The sequence below is a fragment of the Bubalus kerabau genome, chromosome 14 (assembly GCF_029407905.1).
Source record: "Bubalus kerabau isolate K-KA32 ecotype Philippines breed swamp buffalo chromosome 14, PCC_UOA_SB_1v2, whole genome shotgun sequence".
Lineage (NCBI taxonomy): Eukaryota > Metazoa > Chordata > Mammalia > Artiodactyla > Bovidae > Bubalus > Bubalus kerabau.
This window is the reverse complement of record NC_073637.1, coordinates 17,377,180-17,401,058: the sequence shown is the minus strand read 5'-3', so window position 1 is coordinate 17,401,058 and position 23,879 is coordinate 17,377,180. Positions and strand designations below refer to the sequence as shown.

The following is a 23,879-nucleotide window of genomic DNA, read 5'->3' as shown; positions in this document are numbered from 1 at the left end:
GGAGAGTTCGGGGGCGTATCCTGCAGCGAGATGCCGAGTTCAATAAGTTGCAGGATTATGGGAAAGTGGATTGATTTTGCTATTGCAAAATAAATGGCATTGCGCTTCTGTGTCCTGCTCATCAGTTTATGGAGATTGCTGACTGCCCCTGACTTGGCGGAGGTTTTTCAGGCGCTCTGAGGACATCCGGGTGGTGGTGTCACTGCAGAGAGCCCCGCTGTAAGTTTTAACCTGGAAATAGCACCAATGGACTCAGGTTGATTTGGGAGCTGGTGGTTTGTTTTCCCAACTCCACCGCCTAATCACGCAACCAGATCTGTCATTTAGATCAACACCAAATAGACAAGGAGAAGGGGAGTCAAATAAGTAGCTTTGCAAAGACCTGAAAACAAGCCCCCAGGCCTGGGCTGTTCCCTTGACCCTTGAAGTGCAAAGCTGTTCCCTTGTTTGAAACACAAAGCAGGTGGAAAGGAAAATAGGTGGGAGAGGGTAACAAAAGAAACTGTGTGCAAAATGCTGTACAGGCTCCTAGCAGACTCAGAAATAGGAAAAGATCTGGCTTTGAAAACTGCATAAACCAAAGAGACGCATGGAGCTGAATATCACAGCTGTAGAAGATAATTTTCCTCTGGGCCACCCTGCCCCATTTTTAGTCATCGTCTCCCCCCCCCCGGTTCCCCAAGTCATGAGTGTTACTGCTAGAATTAACTCATCTCTTGGGCAATCCCCTGGATCCTGTCCCCAGGGTCACTTGGACGCATAACTCTCATCTTCACCTTGCCAGTAACCTTGACACATAGTTTGCTTTTGATCATTATCATTATTATGATTTCAATACTATCAGTATTATAGCTATCAGAATCACTGCTTGTAGGGCCAGATTGCCTGGGTTCAAGCTCCGGGTGAAAACCGATTCATGGTATGAGCTTTGGCCGTACTAAATGGGCCTCAGTTTCTTCACCTGCAAATGGGGATAACCTCAGGGCTGTTCTGAGTTTTTCCTGCACTATTATACATAAAGCATTTAGACCTGTTCCTGGCCTATAGTAAATAAGCACTCAATAAATCTCATCAACAGAAATAGATTCACTGCAGCACTGTTCACAATAGCCAAGATGTGGGAACAACCTAAATGTCCATGGCAGTTAAATGGATAAAGAAAATGTAGTCTATACACACAATGAGACATTAACCTTAAAAAGGAAGGAAATCCCAGGATTTCCCTGAGTCTAAGCTGCCAATGCAGGGGGTGCAGATTCAACTGGTCAGGGAAATAAGATCCCACATACCTCGAGGCCAAAAGATAAAAATAAATAAACCTTTTAAAAGAAGGAAATCCTGCATTATGGGACAACATGGATGAAACTGAGAACATTACGCTAAATGACAAGACACAGCTAAGTCAGAGGACAAATACTGCGTAATTCCACTCATATAAAGTGTGCAAACTTGTCAAGCTCATCAAATTGGAAAGATAAGAATGCTGGTCACCAGGAGCTGGGGAGTGGGGTCATAGGGAGTTTCTAATCAATGATCATGAAATCTCAGCTACATGAACAACTTCCAGAGGTCTATTGCACAACACTGCTTATAATTAACCATGCCATATTGTACACTTTAAAATCTGTCAGGAGGGTAGATCAAATGTGAAGTGTTCCTGCCACAATGAAATAAAATTTGAGAAAGAAGTAGGGACCAGGTCAAGGGTCATTGTCAGCCTGGCCCCAGAGTGCATGTCGCAAGCCTATAGTGTTGGCATGCTGTCCCACTGACATGGCTGAAGGCCTACTGTGTACAGTCCAGGTGTTTTACCTGTGTTTTATCTAATCATCACCACAGACTTGAGAGAAGGTGGTCAATCAAGCCTTTATTTTACTGTTGGAAAGTGGCAGGCAGGACTCCAGCTGTGCCTGAGGTGTTCCTTCTACTAAGTCTCCAACCCTCCTGGGCTGGAGCCCCATGCCTAAGCCCAAGGACCCTGTGGCCGGCTTTCCTGCCACGTGCCTGCATTTAGATGCCCCCAAAGCCCCAACTCGAGCGGTGTTTCCCAAAGCTCACCTCTTTTGCCTCCTTATTCTTGGCTCTGCGCTGGCCTCGGATCTAAGAGGCAGGCCCTTGTCTTTGACAACTAAGTGAAGCATCCCAAATCACCTTGAGAGGGAGTCTGGGAGTTTCCACAAGGCAGGAAAAGCCTGGAGGTAGATGACAACATTTGGCATTTTTAATTAGGTGAGTCTGAGAAACAGAGGGATTATGAGCAGGAAAATAACAAAGTCAGACTGACACCCCCTACATGACATGCTTTCCCCCATGTTTGAGCATCCCTCTAAGTTTTTCTGTCTTCAAAACACCCAACACTCACTGAGCAGGAATCAGGATTTTATTAACATGCAATTCGTCACAGGAGTATTTGCTTGTTTTTTAATAACTCTTAGGAGGAGGAACACAAAATAATGAATCTACTGGAGGAATTTCAACTCCCCTGATCTTGGGAAGGAGAGTTGGGAAGGCAAGGAAGTCTTCCCCAAGCAGTGCCATCACCTTCCTTGGACTAGGGTGTGCACCACCATCTCCCGGCTCTGTGACCTCGGGGACACTGTATGATCTCTGCAGCCAGCCTCTTGGGAGTTCCTAACCCATGGGCCTATTACCCTGTAATGCCTCACACTGCAGTTCCCTTCCCTCCCCAGACGTGAGTCCTAGCTTTGGGTGCATGAGCTGCACAAGGGCCTGGCGTGGTTCTCAAACTTGGCAATCGACATGCCGTGGGGGAATTTTAAAACACCCATGCCTGGGCTCCACTCCCACGGGAGCCTGACTTAACTGGTCTGTGGCCTGGGCCTCAGGACTTTAAAGTCTCCCAGCCAAGTCTAATGTACAGCAAATTTAAGAACCCTGATCTAAGGAAATTGAACAGAAGATACCCATGCCCAGGTCCTACCTCTAAATAACTAAAGGAGAGTCTCTGGGGACTGGGATCCAGAATTTTTTTAATGTATTATACAGATTTCATTCCATCTTCCTAAAAGGATGTATAGGTATGTGTGTATGTGTGTATCTTGTCACTATTTGCCTTACATAAACGAGATCACATCACACACATGCACGTTTCTGGATTTTGTAAGTAACACTTTTATTAGCACCTCTTGCTATCAACAATTCCTGGAGAAATCCCTCCAGGTCAGCTAATATTGTCCTACTACGTTCTTTAGTTACTTTCACTTTTTAAAAAAAATTTTGATGAAACTTCAGAGGTACAAAAACAGTACAAGGAGAGTGCAGGGCTTCCCCATCACTCTTCATTCGAGTCCCCAGATGATAACCCATTATGGTATTTGCTCCAGGCCTAGGTGTGGTTTACAGCCTTCTCAGCTGGTTCTAATGCGCGGCTAGATTGTGTGTGAGGCCCCCAGTTTGATGCGAGACTTCTGGCTATGTTAGTAAAACCCCTGACCCTTGTGAGGGGTCTTTGCATTAGAGGGAGCTGTGCGAGGTGGTTGAGTGGATAGGCTTGGAATCAGACTGCCTGGCTTTGAATTCTGGCTCATCCTCATCCTTTTCTGTGCCTCAGTTTCCTCATCTGTAAAACAGATCATGGAAATACAAGGCATTAAGGCTATATGAGGAGAAGGCAATGGCACCCCACACCAGTACTCTTGCCTAGAAAATCCATGAATGGAGGAGCCTGGTAGGCTGCAGTCCATGGGGTCGCTAAGAGTCCGACGTGACTGAGCGACTTCACTTTCACTTTTCTCTTTTATGCATTGGAGAAGGAAATGGCAACCCACTCCAGTATTCTTGCCTGGAGAATCCCAGGGACGGCAGAGCCTGGTGGGCTGCCTTCTATGGGGTTACACAGAGTCAGACACGAATGAAGCGACTTAGCTTAGCTTAGCTTAAGGCTATATGAGACCTGAATGGCATTACTTAGTCTAGTACTTGGTACGTAGTAAGTAGTCAATAAAGGCTAGTTGTTAATATTTTTAAAAATATTTTGGCCAGGTAGCATGCAGAATCTTAGTTCCCTGACTAAGAATCAAATCCCAGGCCCCCTACAGTGGAAGCATGAGCACATAAGCGCTGGAGTGCCAGGGAATTTTCAAGTTATTAACATACATTAATCATTAGCACAGCTCTTCTATGAAATAAAATTGGTTTAAGCTCACTCTCATGACCTCCAAGCAGAACTCTTTATGAGCCTAGAGCCACCAAATCCCTTGAAAAACTAAGGAGTTGTCAGTACATTAAGGGCTTCCCTGGTGGCTCAGTGGTAAAGAATCCACCTACAATGGAGGAGTCAGAGATATGGATTCAATCCCTGGGTCAGGAACATCCCCTATAGGAGGGCATAGCAACCCACTCCAGTATTCTTGCCTGGAAAATCCCATAGACAGAGGAGATTGGCAGGCCACAGTCCATAGGGTCACAAAGAGTCGGACACGACTGAAGGAACTTAGCACGCACGCGATATACCAAACTGTCTCAAATGCAGAGTCAGAGCCCCTTTTGAAAATGAAACTAGCAAGAGTCAACAAATCATATCTGTGGCAATGACTCACCTTGAGATGTTTGGGATGTGTTTGTGGATGGTGGCCTGGGAGACACTCAAATATAACTTCAGTGTGCAGAACATGTCACAGGGGCAGGAAACTCATGACAGAAGGTATCACTTCATGAACTGATTGGCTGCCAGGCCAAATAATGCTGGAACAGTAGGGTCACAGGCCCATGCCCACAGGGTCAGGCAGCACACCCTGAGTGGAGCAGGCCAGGTGTAAGCTCACCTGGTCAGGGAGACTGTCCAGCTCTGAAGAGCAAGTTCTCCTTCCAAGTCCAGCTGCTCCCCAGTCCAAGGCCAAATGGGAAGGTGGGCCCTGAATTTCCACATATTCCAGTCCTTCTGGTAGAGCTGAAAGCTTGGACCTTGATGAGAAGTTTGCCCAAATAAAAATATTTTAAAATTTCCCTGTTTTTAGAAACTCACCTGGAGACCAGTGTGCAGCTTCTGGTCATGGGAATCAAATACAGTAATTCCCCTACATATGAACAAGCTCTGTTCTGAGAGCACATTCTTTTTCTTTTCTTTTCTTTTTTAGCATATTTTTTAAAAATTATGTTTAATTGAAGAATAATTGCTTTACAGTTTTGTGTTGGTTTCTATCAAACATCAACATGAATCAGCCATAGGTTTACCTATATCCCCTCCCACTTGAGCATCCCTCCCACCCCTCTAAGTTCTTACCGAAACCTGTTTGAGTTCCCTGAGTCATACAGCAAATTCCCATTGGCTATCTATTTTACATGTAATAATGTCTGGAGTTTCTTTCTACATACATCCCACCCTATCCTTCCTTCCCCCTACCCAGTCGTGTCCATAAGTCTGTACGTTCTTAAGTCCAACTTGTACGTAAGTCCAGCGAAGTTAGCCTGGGTACCCAAGTAACACAATCGGCTCCATAGTACCGTACTGCAATAGGTTAGTAATACTTTTCACAAAAATTATACGTACATAAAAAACAAACAAACATAAAAAATACAGAAAATGCTTTAAATCTGATGGTACGGCACCTTGAAAAATACAATGGTACAGTACAACTGGCATACAGGGGCCTCTGACATCCTTCTCCTTATTTATATTCTCCCAAATGCCTGCTGACTACCAACCTGGCTTCTGAGTAGCCTTGATATTGAGAACGGCACTCCCAGGGGAGTTGATATCCCCATTGCATTTTTAGAACAAGAGTGTCCCAGGCCTGATCGCTTCTTCTTCTGAAGCTTAGCTTTTTCTGTTCCACACAACTCTGATGAGACAAAGGAGCATTTTGTACGTAATATATGAGTTCTGGTTAGAGTAGCAATAAAAGAAGATGAAAAGCGTATTATTTGAGAACACCCTACCTTTAACATACCATGCGAAGCAATTGAAAAACCATCTAGTTATTTCTAATCAATCAGAGGCATCTGAGTTGACCTAGAAATGAAAAATATTACACATCACACAAAACCCAACATTTTGTGATGTAAACAGTCTGAAAAGGAGACTTCCAGTTTTCGCAGAGAGGCAGATTCTATAACCTGAAAGCCCTCCAGCTATAGCCATGAAGACATTCAAGGTACAATGTAACCAGAATCCTTTCAAATATATGGCAGAGCGGGCATGAAAGAAAGGAAGTCCTCAGAGGCTGGAAGCAAAGAGGAAGCTGACAACCAGCAGAGAATATGTGGAGCTGATGCCTCCATCGCCCTGGGAGGAGCCCTTGGTTTCAGTAATCCAGGGACCCAGATGTTCACCCACAAAAGGGGATCAGAAAAAGAGTCCCTGGACCAATACATCCTCCATGTATGAAGGATGCATAACTGAGAGCCCTCTGCAGAGTCAGGAAGCCCCCTCCCTCCTGCAAGCACCCCCCACGATGGCACAGCTTCAAGGACAGGAGGACCAGGAAGCACTGTGCCTAGCAGGACAGGGAGCCGATGTGGAGTGTGATAGCCTTGGTTCAGGCTCTGGGTAGGGGGCCAAAAAGCATACATTGAGAATGTGCAACCAGAGGCCTGCATCACCACTGCGTTTGGAGTTTGAATTCCTTTTACCTTGAATAGATCCAAAATGCCCCACATAAGAATTAATGTGAAAACTTGTTACTGGCCTAAAATAATCCTGAGTAGCCCAGCAGAAGCAACAGAGAAATGGCTCGGAGGGGACCCACTTTCAATCGAGTCTTCATAGGCCCACAGATAAAGGCCCTGAAATGAGTTCAGAATTCAAAAGTATACATTACATAAAGGAATAGATCAAGAGTCAGCAGACAGGGACTTCCCTGCTGGTCCAGTGGTGAAGAATCCACCTTGCAATGCAGGGGACATGGGTTCAGTCCCTGAGTCGGGGAATTAAGATTCCAAATGCCTCAGAGCAACTAAGCCCAAGAGCTGAAACTCCTGAGCCCACACAGCACAGCTAGAGAGTGTGTGTCACAAGGAAAGAGCCCACATGACTCAGCAAAGACCCCACGTGCCGCAACTAAAACCAGACACAAAGAAATAAAATTTTATAAACAGAGTCAGTGGACATAACTAATATCAAGATTTAACCCACAAGAGTTAAAGATAATCCAAGAGTCTGAGCGATAAGTATATCTAACACGGTTAAAATAAAGGAGGAAACAAAAGCACAACACGCTGTGAAAAGAGGAAAAGCACTGTGGAAGAATTACGTTGACTGCTTAGTAATAAAAACTAAAATCATTGAAACTACAATGTGTACTTGAACTTTGTATGGACAGAAAGTCTAGACACAGAACTGCAAAGAGAATTTTTGATCAGAAAGATCAGAAGAAAGCACATAGAAATAAAAAAGTAGAAAATAGAAAAAAAGAGGTTAGGATACAAGGACATAAGGAGAATAAAGCTTAATGTTAGAGAAAGAGGAGATGGGAAAACAGATATTTCAAGAGACATTGGGTGAGAATTTTGCAGAGTTGATGAAATACATAAATCCTCAGATTTAGGTAGCATATTACATTCTGAACAAGATAAACTCAAAATATATATATTCTTATACTGAAAAATTATAATTTATGCTGTATACTCATTTCCTTCAAAGTGGTTTAAAAAAAAACTTACAATAATAATAAAAAATAAAACTGTTTTTACTGAATATCCTTGCTCCTGGAGAGTATAATAAAATCACTTATTATCAGAACTTACTATCAGGGTTAACCACCATCTGCAGAAACTGAAGGAGGGTTGGTGCAACGGCCCTTTGGAAGAGATAGCGGTATCACTGCGCTGACCACACTTTTCCTTGTCAAATTCTCTTTCAGGCTGTTTATCTGGAGTTTTGTATCAGCAGGGTACTGGCAGGAAACAGATGGCCCAGTGCAACTAAAAATGGAGGAAGTTTAAGAAAGAGACACAGGCAGGGCTGAAGGAAACCAGTGGGACTGTGCGGTTCCGGGGGCCGAGGCAGGATGCCATGGCCACTCCTGGTACTGAAAGGCAAGGAGGGCTGGAGCCTGCAGCCCAGAGAGGCAGTGCACAGAGAGGGCCATCTGGTAGGAGCTGTCGGCTTCAGCAGAGTGAAGCAGCCAACCTCCCCTGCAGGGACCAAACCCCAACAGAACCAGGACCCCTGGTTTGCCAAGGAGATTTTGTTCACCTCCATTCTTTTGGTCATAGCAAACACCCTCTTCCAACAACACAAGAGAAGACTCTACATGTGGACATCACCAGATGGTCAACACTGAAATCAGATTGATTATATTCTTTGCAGCCAAAGATGGAGAAGCTCTATACAGTCAGCAAAAACAAGACTGGGAACTGACTGTGGCTCAGATCATGAATTCCTTATTGCCAAATTCAGACTTAAATTAAAGAAAGTGGGGAAAACCACTAGACCATTCATAGTATGACCTAAATCAAATCCCTTATGATTATACAGTGGAAGTGACAAATAGATTCAAGGGATTAGATCTGATAGACAGAGTGCCTGAAGAACTATGGATGGAGGTTTTTGACATTGTACAGTGGGCAGGGATCAAGACCATCGCCAAAAAAAAGAAGTGCAAAAAGGCAAAATGGTTGTCTGAGAAGGCCTCACAAATAGCTGAGAAAAGAAGAGTAGCTAAAGGCAAAGGAAAAAAGGAAAGATATACCCGTTTGAATGCAGAGTTCCAAAGAATAGCGAGGAGAGATAAAAAAGCCTTCCTAAGTGATCAATGCAAAGAAATAGAGGAAAATAATAGAATGGGAAAGACTAGAGATCTCTTCAAGAATATTAGAGATACCAAGTGAACATTTCATGCAAAGAGGGACTCAATAAAGGACAGAAATGGTATGGATCTAACAGAAGCAGAAGATATTAAGAAGAGGTGGCAAGAATACACAAAACTATACAAAAAAGATCTTCATGACCCAGATAACCATGATGGTATGATCACTCACCTAGAGCCAGACATCCTGGAATTTGAAGTCGAGTGGGCCCTAAGAAGCATCACTATGAACAAAGCTAGTGGAGGTGATGGAATTCCAGCTGAGGTATTTCAAATCCTAAAAGATGATGCTGTCAAAGTGCTGCATTCAATATGCCAGCAAATTTGGGAAACTCAGCAGTGGCCACAGGACTGGAAAAGGTCAGTTTTCATTCCAATCCCAAAGAAAGGCAATGCCAAAGAATGCTCAAACTACTGTACAATTGCGCTCATCTCACGCACTAGCAAAGTAATGCTCAAAATTCTCCAAATCAGGCTTCAACAGTATGTGAACTGTGAACTTCCAGACGTTCAAGCTGGATTTAGAAAAGGCAGAGGAACCAGATCAAATTGCCAATATCCGTTGGATCACTGAGAAAGCAAGAGAGTTTGAAAAACATCTGTTTCTACTTTACTGACTACACCAAAGCCTTTGACTATGTGGATCACAACAAACTGTGGAAAATTCATCAAGAGATGGGAATACCAGACCACCTGACCTGCCTCCTGAAATCTGTATGCAGGTCAAGAAGCAACAGTTAGAACCAGACTTGGAACAATAGAATGGTTCCAAATCGGGAAAGGAATATGTCAAGGTTGCATATTGTCACCCTTGTATTTAACTTATATGCAGAGTACATCATTAGAAATGCTGGGCTGGATGAAGCACAAGCTGGAGTCAAGATTGCTGGGAGAAATATCAATAACCTCAGATACGCAGATAACACCACCTTTATGGCAGAAAGCGAAGAACTAAAGAGCCTCTTGATGAAAGTGAAAGAGGAAAGTGAAAAAGTTTGCTTAAAACTCAACATTCAGAAAACTAAGATCATGGCATCCGGGCCCATCACTTCATGGCAAATAGATGGGGAAACAATGAAAACAGTGACAGACTTTATTTTTTTGGGCTCCAAAATCACTGCAGATGATGACTGCAGCCATGAAATTAAAAGACGCTTGCTCCTTGGAAGAAAAGCTATGATCAACCTAGATAGCATCTTAAAAAGCAGAGACATTACTTTGCCAACAAAGGTCTCTCTAATCAAAGCTATGGTTTTTCCAGTGGTCATGTATGGATGTGAGAGTTGGACTATAAAGAAAACTGAGCTCTGAAGAATTGATTCTTTTGAACTGTGGTGTTGAAGAAGACTCTTGAGAGTCCCTTGGACTGCAAGAAGATCCAATCAGTCTATCCTAAAGGAAATCAGTCCTGAATATTCATTGGAAGGACTGATGTTGAAGCTGAAACTCCAATACTTTGGCCACCTGATGCGAAGAACTGACTCATTTGAAAAGACCCTGATGCTGGGAAAGATTGAAGGTGGGAGAAGGGGGTGACAGAGACTTAGATGGTTGGATGGCATCTCTGACTCGAAGGACATGAGTTTGAGTAAGCTCCAGGAGTTTGTGATGGACAGGCAGCCTGTCATGCTGCAGTCCATAGGGTCACAAAGAGTCAAACACGACTGAGCAACTGAACTGACTTACTGATTCTTCTTTCTCAGAAGTGTCCCACTTTAGACAGTAAATTATTTGATGGCTCGCATAAGGGAGTTTGTTGGTACAATCCATAGCATCAGCTTCCTGGGGAACCAGGCAGAGTAGCCAAAGATGGAGAAGCTAGTGAAGGAATGCAGATTGAGCATCTGCTACTTAGCAATACATTTCTTTAAGAGCAACTTTATTATTGGACTTCCCTTGTGGCACAATGGATAAGAGTCTGCCTGCCAATATAAGGGACATGATGTAAGGGACACGATGTAAGGGTTCAATCCCTGGTCCAGGAAGATTCCACATGCCACAGAACAACTGAGCTCATATGCCACAACTACAGAGTCCACACTCCAGAGCCTGTGAGCCGCCACTTCTGAAACCCACCTGTTTAGAGCCTGTGCTCTGCAACAAGAGAAGCCACCACAATGAGAAGCCCACACATCTCAATGGAGAGTAGCCCCTGCTCACTGCAACTAGAGAAAGCCTGCATTAGCAACAAAGACCCAGTGCAACCAAAAATGAAATAAAATAGCTTTCGTATTCACATACCACTAAATGTGCCCTCTTCAAGTATAAAATTTCCTGATTTTTAGTATATTTACAGAGTAGGGCAACATTCGCTACAACCAATTTTAGGACATTTTCATCCCTTCTCAAAGTCACTCTGTACCCATTAGCATCACTCCCCATTTCTCCCCAACCTCCCCGAGCCCAGCCTAGGGGACCACTCATCTACTTTTTTGTCTCTATAGATTTGCCTATTCTACACATTTCATATAAATGGAACCATAAAATGCGTGGCTTTTTATGTCTGGCTTCTGTCACGTAGCATATGTTTTCAAGGTTCATCCATGTCACAGCACATGTCAGTACTACATTCCTTTTGATGGCAGAATAATATTTCATTATGTGGATATACCACATTTTGTTTATTCATTTATCAGTTGATAGATATTGGAATTGTTTCCACCTATTGGCCACTATGAATAAAGATACTGTGAATAACTGTAAACAGGTTTTTTGTGGACATATATTTTCAGTTCTCCTGGGCATCCCCCTGTGGTGGAATTGCTGAGTCATATGCAAAATCTATCTGTAATCTTTTGAAGAATTGTCTGTTTCCCAGTAAGTAGATTTATACTCCATATAATTCATAAGGTTTTTTCACAAGATGGAATAGCTCTGATGGAGTCATTGTCTGTTTATAATGGTGACATCATCCGTCCACATCAAGATAGTTTCCTTCTATGTCATCCCCAACTAGTCACTGATGGAGTGGTAACCCTATTACCCTGCATTTCACTCATAGTAAATTGTTTTCTGAGAGTTCTAGTAGCATAATTTTAGAGATTTAAAAAAATTATTTTAGAAGAATCCCATCGCTAAAGTGCTTCTAGCACTAAGAGTCCCAGGTAAACAGAATTCTACTATAGCCAATTAATATTCTATCTATACATCTGTCTCTTATAAGTTTGGCAAGTGGGAGTCTATCACTGTCTGTTAATTCTGGATTCACTGGCAAGGCCAAGATCCTGGATCTACAAAGCTCATTCTGATGTATTTGGGCAGCAGAGTATGTAAAGTGGCACAAGAATTAGACAGACCTGGAAGTAAGAGGCTGAGCCCTAGGAACTTAGCATCAACAGTCTCTGTTCCACCCACTTCACACATTTAAGTGACATCAGTGGTCCAGGGCTCCCTCTTCTTGGCAACCCCACAAGCATACCTGCAATTTCAGGAGGTTTTGCCAGGGAAGATGCCAGTTTCCTTCTCCTATGCCTGGAGCTTTTCTTTGAAGTTAACAACAAAAACAGGAGCACAGGAGACCTGTCTTTAATGTGGAGACATGCTAGGATGGAATGGGAATGGGTTTTGGAATCATGGAGATTCAAGTTCAAATCCTCATGGCTTTGTATCTCAGCTGTGTCCATGAACAAATTACTTAACCGGTCCATACCATCATTGGCATAACACAAAATATAATGCTAACTACTAAGTCTTACAGATTGGAGATAATGTGGTTCTTGAGCCTAACCTGTAACAGACACTTGGAAGAGGGGACACTCTCCTTAACAAGAGACTGCTGGCATTCCCCCCTTCAGAGTCCAATAAGGGAGGCTTTGTTTGGGGTAACAGAGGTGAATTTCAGCCTCTGAGCCAGGAGACATTTAATCAATTGTCGCAAAGCAGTTCTGCCTGTTTACTTTTAATAATGGGTTTGTTTGCTTTTAATAATAAGAACCAGACCCAACCCTCCTATTTTCTGAAGCTTGTGAGCAAATGGATGCTTGTGAGCTGGAACTCGGTAGCAATCTTTGCAGCCACAAGTGGCCAGTGGCCGTAGGCAACAAGTGAAAACAGGTTGTGTACAGGGAAACGTTTCATTTGCAGAGGTAATGATATTTACCACTGATCCTATCCAGCAACTTCAAAGGTGGTGGCAAGCATTACCCAACTAATGAGCCCAACACCCCCGGCTCCCTGTCCCCAAGGCAGGAATGATGCTCTGTAGTAATCTCCCCAGTGATGCCCATCAGGAGACAGAGGCAGAGGACTTTGTAATCCTGGGGGAGTTACAGATCCTCTCTGGGTCTCAATGTCCCCATTTGAAAAGGAGAGACTTGGTGGCTCAGACGGTAAAGAATCTGCCTGCAATGCAGAAGACCCAGGTTTGACCGATGGGTCGGGAAGATCCCCTGGAGTAGGAAATGGCTACCCACTCCAGTATTCTTGTCTGGAGAATTCCATGGACAGAGGAGCCTGGTGAGCTACAGTCCATGGGGCCACACAGAGTCGGATGTGACTGAGTGGCTAACACCACTACCACTACTGGTCGCTTCCGGGTGAGGTCCCTTCCAACTTAGGCTCTCTCTGGATTCTGTGTCTGCTTTAGATATAGGTATAAACGTCTGTCTCTGTGGATATGTGTCTTTTTGTTTGGGAAACAGCTGGAAAAAGAATTAGGGAAAGGGGGGGTGCTGTTTGCTCCAGGCAGTGACTCCGTGAAAGAAGAGAGTGTCTTCTTAGTCTTAAGGCTTCCCCTGCCCCCGACCTTGAACATATAAACGCAAACCGCTGGAGTCCACCCATCACGGGACAAAGCAGGACAAAGGCCTCCCACCTCCTCATCTTCCCTACAACTGGGGCACTTCCCCCTCCATTGCTGTGATGCGTTTTACCCTAAAGCTATTTTAACCTAAACAGATTGAAGTGGGAGAGGCCTACCCATCTCACATCTCCTATATCTGTGTTTTCTAGAACAAATTCCAACCCAATCATCAAATGAAAACACATTTCCACTAAGTTATTCTCCATAATCTAAATTTGTTTCCTGATAGGGAGGTTAATACTGTAAAATGGCAATCTCTTCCCTTGTTGGTCATAGCTATTTGAAATATTTCCTTTACCCTGAGTTGGAACCTTTTCCCCTTCTTGAAACGAATCTCTTGGGGACTTATAATCAAGGCGCTACCTTTCCTTAAACGGTGTCTCCCAGAGGAGAAACTTAAATAGACACACAATTCATGTACTCTTTGGCCACTATCTCAATAGATGTTATTATTATAAAATTATATTCAATATGTCACATAGAATATACCATCTTTTATTTATATATCTATATATTCTATACTATAATTTCTGTTTATCCTTTAATATACATTATAATATATGATAATAATTTGAAAGCTAGATTATAAAAATTCAAAGTTACAGAAAGCAGTTCTATCAGGGGACTCATTCATGAAAATGGAAAGATCCTTTAGCAAGTAATTCCCCCCAGGGGCCCTTAAATAGCAATCTCCCCCCATCCCCATCCTGCATTTCCATTCGATCTGTAGCAATCCCATTTAGCTAGCTGCATTACTGGACTCCCTCATTGTGTAAAGGAAGGTAAATTGTGTTGGTAAACATTTGGCTCTCTCTTTTTTTTTCCAACTTGCAACTAATTCATTTGGCCATTAATAGGGCTTTCCCCCGAGGCCATTTGATGTGTTTGGAGGATGAGCAGGGAGTTAGGACCCCCTTATCCAGTTGCTATGCTTTCCAGAAGCAGACCATCCAATGGGACAGGGTAGATATGACAGAAATGATTAATTGAATAACTCACTTGAAAATTGTGTATTGCTTAAAAGACCTAATAGCTGATCAAGTAAGACTCCACGCTGTAGCCTGACTGAGAACAATGCCAGCAGGGGGAGAAAAAAAAAATTCTTGAAAGAATCTCATTAATGGATTCCTTAAAATGCTGGAAAGATGATTTCAGGCAATAACATTTCTATCATCTTTATAATATTCACTTACATTTGCATAATTCTGCACAGTTTACAAAGCATTTTCCCAAATGGTGTTGCCAGGACGATGGCTGTGGAAGAACTAAGCTGCTGACTTGCCAAAGGCCCGGGGCTAAGAAGAGGCAGGAGTGACACCAGAACCCAGGGCTTCTAATTCAGAACCTCCTTCCATGGCACAACAAACCATCTCCCTGGAGCACCGCAGCTAAAGCCACCTCATTGAACTCTCATCCGGGAGAGAAGGGCATGCCGACTGAGTACTCCGCTCCAAGCCTGGGGAACATCTGGTCTTTGTGGGGGCACAAACCTACAGACAAGATTGCTACCCACAAAAAGGCAACTAAGTCCCAGGACACATGCCGAAAATATTTGTTGACATTTTAGAGCTATAGATTCCTTTTGTGGCCCGTGAATTTATTGCAAGGGGTCCATACATCCATATGAACCACCATGCCTCAAGTATTGAGAGACTGAATATACAAACAATGGTCAGAGCACATTAAAAAAAAAAAAAAAATAGCACTTTGACCTGCAACCTGCCCAGGAATCCAACCCTTTATCTACAATAAATGACCCAGGTAGTCAGCCTTTTATAAGTCAAACTTTTGCAGGCAGCCGGTTTGCTCTTTCCAGTGACAATCCAGGAAGCTAAACACTAATTCTGTAAAAAGCAGCCCCAAATGCCCAGGACTTGATTAATAAATGACAGCTTCTGTAGTCTTTGTCCCTGCTTCCAACTCAGGACCAACCAGAGAAAGCTACATATGTAGCCCTAACAAATAGGATAGCCTGATTCCAGTTAGCCTGGAGCTGCTGCAAGCCAACTGTCCAATCAGGGCATACCTGAAGCCCTCCAGTCCTTCCACCAGAAAGCTCTTCCACACCTCTGCCTGCCTTTCAGTTTCTGCAAAACGCAAGTGACCATGTTGTCTCTCCCTTGTAAACAGCCTTTGCTTTTCTCATTTGGTTGGTCTTCCTTAGTTTCCAGAGATACAGTGTGGCTCATTTGTACACATATCACACCCTTCGAATAGCTGTAGCTGCTGCTGTGACATGCAAAGCAAAAATGCATTTAGAATCACAATGCCCGTCGTGAGGCGTCTCTGAAATGTTATGTGAAAAAGATGAAGTCTGTCTGTAAGTACTAGCTTGAAAAAATACTAAGTCTAAAAGCAAGTTGCAGAACAGTGTGTATGTATGATCCCAATTTGCAGACATAACAAAAACTGAATGATTAAGAAAGGTCCACAGTAAATTGGACGTGAAATTTAACAACAGCAGCAACAACAAAAGCTCTTTTTGAACATCCAGCCCTCACAATAACCCCACAATATGGGTTCTATCACTAACCTCACTTTACAGGGAAAAGAACCTGTGGAGCCCTGTACCAAGGTCACAGGTGTGGAGCCCTGTACCAAGGTTACAGGTCAAGAATCTCTGGAACTGACCAAGCCCCATAGCAACTGTTGCCATGAGCCTCCAGATCTAAACTGGCCAGTTCCCTGACTATATTACATAGAGTGAAAGCGAAAGTCGCTGTTGTGTGACTCTTTGCAACTTCACGGACTATACAGTCCATGGAATTCTCCAGGCCAGAATACTGGAGTGGGTAGCCTTTCCCTTCACCAGGGGATCATCCCAACCCAGGGATCACACCCAGGTCTCCTGCATTGCAGGTGGATTCTTTACCAGCTGAACCACAAGGGAATGTATTTTATATTACATAAAATACCCACCCAATTACCCACCCTATAGCATCTTAACTAATCACCTAATGCCACCATTCCAATGGGAATTTTCTCTGTCATTAGGCTATAAAAATTGGCTACTAGACAGTGTCTCCCACTGTAACAAACTTTATTCTCCTCTCATTCTGCTTCATGTCTGGAAATTCTTTTCCAACCCATGCACAAACCTTGACGGAATAAAGTTTAGGAGAAGCCAAGTAGTCTCGTTATGTTCATGAAACGAGCAAGTGGTGGAGCTAGGGAGTGAGTCCTGGTCCATTGGACTCGACAGTTTGCCTTCTGACTCACTGGTTTTTAATTCTGGTTGCTGTTTGCCCCTGTAAACTTTTGTGCTGCTTGTCCATGCTATGCGTGTAGAAGCTCAGTGATGTCCGACTCTTTGTGACCCCAGGCTCCTCTGTCCATGGGATTCTCCAGGAAAGGATACTGGAGTAGGACGCCATGTCCTACTTCAGGGGATCTTCCCACCCCAGGGATCGAACCTGGGTCTCATATCTCCTGCATTGTCAGGCGGGTTCTTTAGCGCTAGCACCACCTGAGAAGCCGGGCCGTGCTACAGGGGAGACTAATGTCTGTTACAGTAGTGCACTGGTTTTGTATTTTAGTTTGAGGATCACAGTCCCACTGTAGTTGTGTTCTGAGTAAGTTTCCATCAGGAAAAAAGAAGCTCAATCAGAACCTGGGAGCCTGGGTCCTAGTCTAGACTCTGCCACCAACTGCACATCCACCTCCTAGATCAGTTTCTCTCGGTGTTTCCAATACATGCAGCCCTACCCATCTCCTTCCTACTTCTCAGGCATTTGTCATTACTTGCCCAAGGCAGCCTGCTCAGCCCCTCTGCCTGCAGTAATAAAAACAACAAAAACAGCTAAAGCAAGCTGACTGGCAGGCAGTGTTCTGAGTACATTATGGCTATTATCTCATTTGATCCTTACCCTGACCCCGCGAGCTAGATGCCAGTAGCACCTCCTTTCTGTAAATGGGGAAACTGAGGTATGGCAGTGTTAGACCTTGTTCAAGATCGTGCAGCTGGTGAGATGGAACCAGGACTTTTCACAGGTGATTTGAACCTGTACTGCTCACGGCTACAACTCTACCCCCTGCAACGTCAATTTTATACGGATGGGACTTCCCTGGTGATAGTCTGGTGCCTAAGATTCTGTGCTCCCATTGCAGAGGACCCGGGGTTCAATCCCTGGTCAGGGAACTAGATCCCACATGCCACAGCTAGGAGTTCTCATGCCATGAGGAAGATCAAAGATCCTGCATGCCTTGACTAAGACCTGTCCCAGCCAAATACATAAATTAGTAAATAAATATGTTGATAATCATATGTGGGTAGAGGCCACAGCCATTTGTGCCCCACTGAATTCCCAGCATCTGCTTCAAAGCTGAGTGCCTAAACTGGTCTTCATGGAATGAATAAAGACTGAATGAATGGCTTCTATTGATATTTCATCTGTACAGGGCCTCACACAACACCCCATATGCACTGGGAGTTAATACTATGCAGTGTCCCTGATTGAGTTTATTCGAAGTTATCATTAACAGTCTAAGAGAAAGACTCTACTACACACAAACCCTGCCCCCAGCAGACTTATGTTGTATTTACCTACTGTATAACCATGTCTTTTGTTATATTTGGACGTCCTGTAGGATGGAAAGGTACATTTGTTTCAACAGGTGCTAGGAAAAAAAAAAGTAAAGAAAGATCATTTGCTTACTTCCCACTCAGACCTATATCCATTATTCACTCCTCCTTCCCTTTGGGTGTGTTGTTTTTATTTCCCCTTGTAAGTGACTGTCGAGAAGACTTCCAAATAGCCATCGCCTGAGGGTCCCCTTGGCCACCCTCGCTCTGAAGATCACTGCTTCTCCTTGACACCATTTACAGGCAGCGGTGTTAAGTTTACAGGCTTGTGAACAGGCTGCTCTAGGAACCCAATTCGCACACAGTGAATGCAGCGGGATCCTTGTTCATTGCTGGCAGCTTTTTTTGGATTGCTCATTTCTCCAGCATGGCTATAATAGCTTTTACAGACATCTCAGGGGATGTGGACTATTTTGCATTTGTAAGCCACCTTTATGGAAAGGGCCTCCAGGTTGAAGTGTCCTGTGACCACTTACTCAGTTGGAGATGTGTCAAGGCCACGTTCATCAGAAAGTGAAAGCGTGAGGCCAGTGTGACATTGCAAGTGTCCTTGGCATACTGGATATTCACATGGGACTTCGGTGGGGCTGAAACAATGTTGGAAAAAAAAATTGGATTAAAAAAAAATTCCCCTGCTATCGCTTTAAAGCAGGGAAGGGGGTTAAAGGGAAGTACAGTTGTTTGAGGGCCGGTTCAGAATAGCAGAAAGGAAGGAAGTGTGAGATTTGAAGGCTGGAAGATTTTGCACTTCCAAAGCCAGGGATCCACCCAAATCCCAATCGCCATTCTGGCGCCTCTGTCTGGATGGCCAGGATGACAGGCAGAGATGTCTCTGAACTATCATTTGGGCCCCTTCTTTAAGCTAGGCACTCTTTTATTATTTAATTTTCAGAAGATTGCTATGAGAACATTGTTATTCATTTACTTTGTAGTTGGGGGAACTCAAGGACATGACTTGGCCAATGCCATACTGCTAAGTGATTGAATCATTGCTCAAGTTCAAGGTTGCCCGATGCCAAAGCCAGGCTTTTCCCTCTGTGCCACCCAAGTACTGACTTGTAAGGCAAACAAATCATGACATAAGGGCCTGTTACATTTCCTCAGTATATTAGACGTCCCTCTTCTTGTTGTTTTGGGGGTTCTCCAGGCTGCATCCCCTTGGTGTCTAATAGTAAAAACCCCTCTCCAACAACAATGAATTGTGCTTTCTCTTGGGGGAAACTGAATTCTCCATAACAGATAATCTTTGTGCGGAAGGATGCCCCAGAAGATAAAGTAGTTGATGGAGGGTACTATAAAAGGAAAGTCCCTTGTGGGGAGGAAGAGTGGCAGCAGGAGGAACTGGCCAGACACTTGAGTCATCTGCGTGCTTAACCTCAGAAAAACCTGAGGGGGCCCTGGTGTTTGTTTGTTTCCATGACTCCCCACCCACCCCCGGCGGAATTAATTTCCTCCAGGGTGCTCCTTAATGCTTTGGGCATTCCTTTCACTCATCAAATATTTGTTGAGTGTTTCCACGGGTTAGCACGCAGATAAGATTACGTTCTACTGCATATAGTAATAGAAACATACGTGGTAGCTTGCACAAGACAGAAGTTTATCTCTCTCGTGTCCAGATCTACACGTTGGCCATGCAGGACAAGTATGGTGGCTCTGTGGTGTCATCAGGGGCTCAGGTCCCTATCTTTCTGCTCCTCCCTCCTAGCTTGTGGCTTCTTCCTCAAGACCACCTCATGGTCCAGGACAGCTGCTGGAGCCCTTCGAAGGATGGAAGAAAGAGGAAAAGCAGGGGGGGCGGGGGGCAGAAAGAGGCCCTTCCCAAATGAACCAGTCCTTTGAAGCAGCCTTCCAAGAAATCCCAAATAATGTTTCTACCTGCATCTCATTTGCTAGAACCTATTTACATGGCCACATGTGGCTGTAGGGGAGGATGGGAGGTATCGCTGTGTTTTGGAGATGGTTAAACAGAAAGGTGCATGGCTAAAAGTAAGGACTTACCAATGGAAGAAAGGCCATTATAATAGATCAGGAATCAGCAAACTACAGGGCTTTGCTGGTGGCTCAGCGGTAAAGAATCTGCCTGCCAATGCAGGAGACGTGGGTTTGGTCTCTAGGTCAGGAAGATTCCCTGGAGAAGGAAATGGCAAACCACTCCAGTATTCTCGTGTGGGAAATCCTGTGGACAGAGGAACCTGGTGGGCTACAGTCCATGGGGTTGAAAAGAGTCAAACGTGACTTAGCGACTAAACACCAACATCAAACTATGGCCCACAGCCGATTCTGGCCTACTGCCTTGGTTTGAAAATAAAGTTTTCCTGGAACACAGGTTTGATCTTTTACATATTGTCTATGGCTGCTTTTGCGCTACAACAACAGAGTTTGTGGTAAGACATGACCTGCAAAGCCTAAAATATTTACTATCTGACGCTTGACAGAAGTTTGCTGACTCCTGGAATAGACAAATAGCGAAGAGGAATAGTGGACAAATAGCCTACACCCAGGCACTGGGCTCTGCACATAGATGTGGGTTCTGTTCTCAAGCAGCTTACAGTCTAGGGAATTCGAAAGCCAGGTAAATCCCTAATTATGGTACGATGTGGTGAGTGGAAGAGTAGAATTCTCTTCAGGGTGCTATGGGACCACAGAGCAAGAACATCTAAAACGGACCATGGAGATGGAGGTCAGGCAAGCATTCTAGATGTGCCAGAGGATGAACAGCTTGCAAAGAGAGAGAGAAAGGACTTCTGAGCAGAGGGGATGCAGGAGCAAAGACGAGGAATGAAATCCCCATCATTAGGCATTCATCACACTGCAGGTCCAAGTTGCCATGAGTCTGTTGACTTAGCTGTGTGCTACATCTTTGCTGTGTGTTGCATAGGTGTGTGTAGTGCCTTGCTGCTGCTGCTGCTGCTGCTAAGTTGATTCAGTCGTGTCCGACTCTGTGCGACCCCATAGACGGCAGCCCACCAGGCTCCCCCATCCCTGGGATTCTCCAGGCAAGAACACTGGAGTGGGTTGCCATTTCCTTCTCCAATGCATGAAAGTGAAAAGTGAAAGTGAAGTCGCTCAGTAGTGTCGGACTCTTAGCGACCCCATGGAGTGCAGCCTACCAGGCTCTCCGTCCATGGGATTTTCCAGGCAAGAGTACCGGAGTGGGGTGCCATTGCCTCCTCCGGTAGTGCCTTGCAGAGGCCTCCAAATGCTCTTCAGTTAGCTGCTTATATTTGCATCACCTGTGATCCTGTTAAACTAATTCCTGGGGGCCCTGGCCCACTGAACCAGAATTTACCGTGGGCGAGGGCAGGGTGGAGAGACACTGTGTTCCATTTCCAAGATTGGCAATCACTGGGTAAGAGCAAGTTCTTTGGATTAAAATCCCAGCTCCATCCCTCCTGAACTTGCTTGAGCCTGGACAACTTGTTGAGCTTTTCAGAGCTTCCTTCTTCATTCATAAAGCAGGGACAACATCGTGAGTTTGTTTTATTCCTTGTGGACATTCTGAGCAGGATCACTCTTTCCTGTGAGGGACTGTCTTGTGCTTCAGAGAGTGTCTGGTAGCATCCATGACCCCCCACACACTGGGTGCCAGTAGCAGTCTTAGAGTTGTGACAACCAAAACTGTCTCCAGACATTGCCCAGTGTTCCCCAGGGAGGCAAAACTGTCTCTACTTAAGACCTGATGAGCTAACATAATGATTAAACGAGATAATGTATGTAATGCATGTAAATAGTTAGGAAGCATGATCACAGTTACCATTATTGTCATCAGTGCTCAGAAAACATTAGTTGAAGAAATGATTTGTCTCAGGTTAAAAAAAGAAAGAAAAGAAAACATTAGTTGATAGAACAAATGCACGTCATGGAAGAAGAACAAAAATCTCATAGAAACTGTTTGGTTTTAGGTTAGCAAATGCAGGAGAGGACTTCTGAGCCATGACTAACAAGCTTTTCTGTGAAACCCACCTGTTGTGAATCCACGTTATTTTAGGAATGTTGGCCGAGAGGCATTTTCAAGTGAGCTGTCAGGGACATCTGTTGTTTTGTTGCCTCTTTCCCCAGTTGCTTGATATAGTTTCGGGGGAAATACCCACTCCCACTGTCGGCCACATGCTTTGCATGGAGTTGACCCTCCAGCCATGAATCACGGGGAAGATCACTCTCCTGGCCACGGGGTTTGGTCCACAAGTGGAAACAGGGCTCAAGCCAAGGCCCAATCAGAGACACCACCACCACCCTCCACCACCACCCCACCAGGAGTTTGCTTGGACAATTGCAACGATGTGGTCTCCAGTTCTCACTGTACTTGACCATGAGAGGTCCTAAGAGCTAGATTGCAACTGGGAAGGAAGTTGGTGTCTGAGGACAAGGCTGTCACGTGGAGGAGGGCAGAGCTGAGCAGAGAAATGCAGAGAAACTGAGCTCCGTTACTTTGTCTGAACTCCTGTATTCAGTTTTGCCTGAAGCCGTTTCTTCACTGACTGTGTTCTTGAGCTAATAAATTCTATCTCTGCTTGTTAGTTTGGGCTAGTTTTTCTGTCGTAAAACCAGAGGACCCCTCCCTTCCCAACAGATACTTGATTATATTAGGAGTAAAACACTTTGTGAGTATATCTGTACATTTTGAAAAACAAACTTTGAATCAGCTGGAATGCTTTGGGTGACAAAAGAAAACCCAACTGTAAATAGCTAAAGCAATCAAGGCAATTCATTGGTTTGGCCTTAAAGATGCCCAGAAGTGTGTAGGCTGCGGACCTGGGCTCCAGCTCCCTGTCTCCGTAGCTCTCTTGGTTTAGCAGTCCTCCTTGTGCAGTCTTGCTTTAGGCTAGCTTCCCCAGGAGCTAAATGTGGCCGAGTTTCCCCGCCTTGTGGATAAGTGTCACCAGAAAAAGACAGAGGAAGAGTCTTCTCAGCTCAAAACCAGCAAAAAGAAGTCCTGGCTTTACTGTGGTTAGATCAGCACAGATTGTATACTCAGCTTTAAACTGGGGTGATGGGCAGGGGATCTCCTGGGTCTGTGGCCAGGACCTGAAGCTAGACCTGGGGACTGGATCAGCACCAAACAGAACTCAGAGCTGATACCCAGTGGGGAAGGGTCATGGATGCTGGGAGGCATGCCCACTGCTCGATTTAAAACAAGAAAATAATATTACATGTTAACTAATGTCATCTTTTAGTGACACCTTTCAGTTTTACCCTTGAATATTAGCATTCTTTCTTCTGGGCTCTTTCAAGATTTGCTTGTTGATATATTAGCACTTATATCACTGCTATTAGAGTTGCTTGTCTATTTTCCCCCCAGACAATTTGGGCAGAGACCAAATCCAACATCGTTTCTTCAATGCAACCCTGTACTCAGTGGAGGTTTTTTGGGTTTTTTTTCCCTCTCTCTCTCTCATAAGCTTTGACTTTATTTTATTTGCCAGTTCTAGGAAGAATATGTCAGTAGTGATCTTCAAGGCACCAAGGGGCTCTCTTCTGAATCAGACCCACAGCTGATAGTTGGCCCAGTAATGGAAGCTGATGTTTGTGAGAAAGAGCTCTTTGATTAGCAATACAACTAACCTATCTTCAATCCTCTGTCCATGAACTTCAGTCCAGTATTGAAAGTCTAGACCGGAAATAAGGGAGAAGTACATTAAGCTAGTCCAGCAATTGCTTTCATTTAACAGATGTTTTGTTTTGTTGTTTCTATTTTCCTCAATCCGATTAAACTTGCTCCTCCACACAG

General features: G+C 44.3%; 1 long non-coding RNA gene across 1 annotated transcript; it reads right to left on the bottom strand.

Annotated features, from left to right (window-relative positions):
* Positions 1-18,116: 18,116 nt before the first annotated feature.
* Positions 18,117-20,286, bottom strand: LOC129627146 (uncharacterized). The gene is made up of 3 exons (XR_008702445.1): positions 20,150-20,286; positions 18,628-18,738; positions 18,117-18,186 (listed from the first exon to the last, which is right to left on the bottom strand). It is a non-coding gene; the product is annotated as an uncharacterized LOC129627146 (long non-coding RNA).
* Positions 20,287-23,879: the final 3,593 nt, after the last annotated feature.